Source organism: Hippopotamus amphibius, chromosome 3 (assembly GCF_030028045.1).
Source record: "Hippopotamus amphibius kiboko isolate mHipAmp2 chromosome 3, mHipAmp2.hap2, whole genome shotgun sequence".
In the NCBI taxonomy this organism is placed as follows: Eukaryota; Metazoa; Chordata; class Mammalia; order Artiodactyla; family Hippopotamidae; genus Hippopotamus; species Hippopotamus amphibius.
In genome coordinates this window covers 108,744,548-108,749,613 of record NC_080188.1, presented here as the reverse complement: position 1 = coordinate 108,749,613, position 5,066 = coordinate 108,744,548, and the positions used below count along the sequence as shown (strand labels likewise).

The 5,066-nt window shown below is 34.9% G+C and overlaps 1 pseudogene; it reads right to left on the bottom strand.

Moving 5' to 3' along the window:
* Positions 1-2,313: 2,313 nt before the first annotated feature.
* LOC130848596 (olfactory receptor 4A15-like) lies at positions 2,314-4,650 on the bottom strand (annotated as a pseudogene).
* Between the last annotated feature and the right edge of the window lie 416 nt (positions 4,651-5,066).

Genomic DNA, 5,066 nt, shown 5'->3' with positions numbered 1-5,066 from the left:
TAATATGTCATTTGACATACAGTTTTCTGTCTCAAAAAACTTACATAACTGTGCCTTGATATCTAACTGGTTGAAGAGTTCTCAGAGATTTCTGAGATGTTTATCCAAGGTTTTAATCCTCAAATTTGGCTTGAATAAAATTTTCCAATTCTTTCTTAGATTGACTGAATAATTTTCCCTAAACATAGGCTTCCATAGGGTTCATGCCTTATAAAATAGCAGAATGCCTTGTGCTATTTTTTAACTCTTTACATTGTAGAAAACTGATAAAAATGCAAATAATTCTTGCCCATAGAAGTTTGATTGATTTCCCTGACCATTTCTGGTAAAGAGAGTTTTGCATTTATTTGTAAATTCATCACACTTTCCTGATTGAACAATGTTAACAATTGTACATTGAATTCTCCTTTAGATTGGTTATAATATGCTACTTCTCTTATTTATCAATGAGCTAAATAAAATCTTTGTCATGGGTTCATTTTACATTTTAAGAGTCAAGATTTCACTTTTAAAAAGTCTTTTCTGCTTTTGATATTAGAATAAAGACCTTTTTAGATAGATAAGCTAAAATGCATTAAAAATCTAGATATTCTTACTCTGTGTGTTATTTTACCATAGGTTTTCTGTTTTATTTTGCTTGGGATTTGTTTCTATTTAATCAATTTGTTAAAATCTCCTTTAAAACTCACTTGGTAGTCAAATGTTCCAACAGCTCTTTTCTCATCTTTGTTTCCATTTTTGTGGTGTTGAAAAGATTTTAAATTCTGAGATAGTTAAGGACTAAAGAAATTAAACCTACTTTCCTCTTGAGAGATGTTATTATTTGGTAAATTATAACTTCTTTTTGAAGGTCAGAGATTATCATAATAAGTAATGATCAAAAACTAATATACACTGCCTCATATATGCCATGCATTTTGCAAAGAATTTTGTATAAAATATCTCATTTAATATGTTTCAGGAAAGAGTTTTGTGTGGTTGGAAGATAGGAACATTGAGACATAGAGAAGTTAAGCCTTGTTACCCCAGGACATAACAGTTAGTGAGGAGCAGACCCGAAGTTACAATTCAGGACTGTCTGAATTTAAGTCTTGATCTTATGTTGGCCCCAAATTACCTCCCAAGTAAAAATTTACCAAATAGTTATCAAGACCCTTTAACATTCATCTTGCAACAAAGGCTTTCAAAGAATGTTTCTCATCCTGGTTAGAGGAGGCATTAAAAAGGGATTTAAAAAAAACCTTGGGGATTTCAAAGATACCAACTTCTTTGTCTGACAATTTCCCATATTCTCTCTCAAGAGAATTTAGAATTATACAGATATTTTATTTACCTTGTTAAATCAGTTAGTAACACATTATTAACCCTGTCCATTTCTAATCTGCCTTAAATTTGCTATTAAAAGGAAGTATCATGTATTCAGCATTTATTCTTTCCAATTCTCTTTCATATTTCATCTCAAAATAACCCTATAAAATAAATACATTATTCCCACTTCATAGATTGCAACACTGAAACTAGAAAAGTTTCTTTCATTTGTCTAGAATGGTTAATCAGTAAATAGTAGAATTGAAACCTGTTTCTGTTGTTTCAGTCCCAAGCTGTTAGTTGCCTAATTTAAGAGCTCTTCAAAATCAGAAATCTCTGAAACATGCTGGATATGTTTCATAAACAGAATAATAATCCTGGATTTCACATTTTATAAATGATCTTTCTGAGAATACAAGTACATGGAGGCCAGAATTTCATCTACAAAAAATAAGCAAATGATAAAATCTTAGGCATTGAGAATGAATGGCTTATTTGAGGGTACCTAGTTGCTTCTTTTATTTTGCACACAAAGAAAATGAGACCCAGGGAAGGAAAGGGCCAATCCTAAAATTGCACATTCTGGTGCTGGCAGATTGACAGTAAGAATCCAGGTTTCCTAAATTCCAAGATGTTTTCTCTTTTCCCTACATGGAATAGCTGATATTCTCACTTGATACAACATAATTCAACAAAAGAAATTGTTTTGTTTTTCTAATTGATCTATGTAATTAGTTCAATGAGCCTCATCATTTTCCAAGTAACAGCTGCCTAGGGAAATGAGGATGTTGAGAGACTATAAACAAATACATCATTTAACTCAATTCTATAGGATTTTCTCATGTAAAAAAAAAAAAAGAAATTACACAGGGACATCCCTGGTGGTCCAGTGGTTAAGAATCTGCACTTCTACAACAGGAGACATGAATTAGATCCCTAGAAATGATTTTTTAAATGTAGCACCTGAGAGTTAAAGTATTCCCTGATTCTATAAAATAATAAATATCACTTCCTACATGATAGATACACCCCTCTTCCAACTAAGGCCACATTTTTACTCCAAAGTGGCATTTTTCACTTCTTATGGCATTTTTCACTTCTGCATTTCTCAGGGTGTAGATTAAAGGATTCAACATGGTAGTTTTGAAAGTTAAAGCCACCATTATGGATTTATCAATGGAAAAGTTGGCATTAATCCTGGCATACAGGAAGATAGAGAGAACAGAGAATAAAATGACCACCATTATATGGGATGCACAGGTGTAGAAAGCCTTGTGACTCCCTTCCAAAACATGAGTCTTCAGGGAGTGTGATCTGACCCCATAGGAAACTAAGAGAATGAAGAAGACAACAGTGCAAATTGCCCCTCCATTAGCTATCATAGAAAGTCCAATGAGGTGGGTATCGGTACAAGCAAGTTTCAATAAGGGGCACATCACAGGAAGTTATCAATGACATTGGGGCCACAGAAAGGGAGTAGATATATAAAGATAAATTGAACCAGTGAGTGCAGAAAGCCTCCAGTCCAGGCCACCAGCAGCATGAGAACACATACCCGCTGATTCATGGTGACCAAATCATGAAGAGATTTATAGATGGCTACATAGTGGTCATAAACCATCACCACTAGAAGAATGACTTCAGCACCAGCAAAGAAGTGATCTGTAAAGACTTGAGTTGGACTCCCTAGGTGGCACAGTGGTTAAGAATCTGCCTGCCAATGCAGGGGACACGGGTTCGAGCCCTACTCTGGGAAGATTCCATGTGCCGTGGAGCAACTAAGCCCATGCACCACAACTATTGAGCCTGTGCTCTAGAACCTGTGAGCCACAACTATTGAGCCCATGAGCTGCAACTTTTGAAGCCCACATGCCTAGAGCCAGTGCTCTACAAGAGAAGCCACTATAATGTGGAGCCTGCACACCACAATGAAGAGCAGCCCCCACTCGCATCAACTAGAAAAAGCCCATGTGTAGCAACAAAAAACCAATGAAGCCAATAAATTAAATAAATTAATTAATTAAAAAAAAAGACTTGAGTCATTCAAAACTGAAAGGAAATTGTCTTTTCCTCATGAAGCAAGTTAGTGAACATTTTGGGAGCAATGGCAGTAGAATAGACAGTATCTATAAGTGATAAAGAAGCCAGAAATAAGTACCTTGGGGAACCCAGTGACCTGCTGGCCACCCAAAAAAGTATAATGAAAGCAAACTTTTGTTTGAAAATGTATACATACAGACACACACACAAAGACACACATACAAATTAAATGCCATTTTTTACAACCTAGGTTACTGGAGGAAAAAATATGGACAGTACAAATCAAAGAGAATTGGAATGACATAGACAGTTTTCCTATTTCCAAAATTGTTTAGAATTGATTATGCTAACCATAACTCAATTAAGTACGCCAAAGTAAAGATTTTAGTCAGAATCATGGTGCAGTACAAAGAATTCTACACCAAAAATCTAGAAATAGTGGCTTGGCCAAAAGGTTTCTTCGGGTTTTTCCTTACGATGTTACCAAAAACCCCAAAGAACTTTTTGGCCAACCCAATATTATTTAATTTTGCTCAGTTGCCTTTGGAAAATCACATCCCAGCTCATATTCTTATTGGAAAGATGATAATCTTTCCAGATGTGTGAGGTTCTGAAGCTTTGTCATTGAAGCCTTTATCCTAAACAACATGCTAACACTTTTGCTGGTATACCATCTTTATATTATTCAGGGTTAATTAGTATGTGTTAGAGGATATTGGATTATTCAAGTAATCAATAGTTTAGACTAGTTATTTTGTTCATATTGTAAGTCAGTTATCAGAGTCTGTGTGGAATACAGGACATTTATTTTCTCTTAAGGAAAATAAATCATCTGTTGGGCCTTTCAAATATTATGAAGGGCCAATTTTACACGTAATCTGTGCATTCATTTTGACAGGATTATTTCCAATGTGCTCCATTTCAGTGTCTTCATTTATAGACTGTCATTTGTGAAGGGCAGGAGATTCTTCTATTTTTGTGTCTCTGGCAAGCCAATTTGTACTCAAGCATCAGAGGGAGAATAAAAGTATAGAGAAGAGAAAATAAAAGATGACTGAGAAAAGGCAGATAGAAAATGGCAAAGATCATAATCTGGATAAAATATGCTTTGAAATCGGTAAACAGTTTGGATTGTAGGTACTGAATGAGTATGGAATAGAGGACTTTGAGATTTCCTGAGATCTCAATCTGGAGGTGAATTGAAGGGTAACTCAGAATTAGTATCAGGACTTGCCTCTCAGAAGCTTTATAGTCCAGAACAAAGAAAAATGAGAAAATCAAATTCTGAACTTTAAGATGCATGACTGGAAGGAATCTGCCTAAAGGAGTTCTATGTTTGGAGTTTCTGGCATTTCATCTTATAGATATATCATTACATATCTCTACTCAAAATGAGAAAGCTATGTGTGTGTTTGTAATGAAAATACTCACAGTTCATAGGACCTGTCTGAGGGTTCAAGAGAGAACTTTCAGGGTAGGAGAGTCTAAACATTTGACCTGCTGAGCACTTACAGCACTTAGGTGTTCACAGCTGGTTTTCCACTGTCATCTGTTGGGTTTGTCAGGGAAGTAAACATATCTTATTAGTAATTGTATATCCAGAACCTGAGTGTGCCTTATGCATTTTCAGTGACCAATAAATATTTGACTATTAAAATGTTCTTATAAGCATAATTATATTAAACACTTCAAAATAGTAATTTGACTCAGAATGGTAT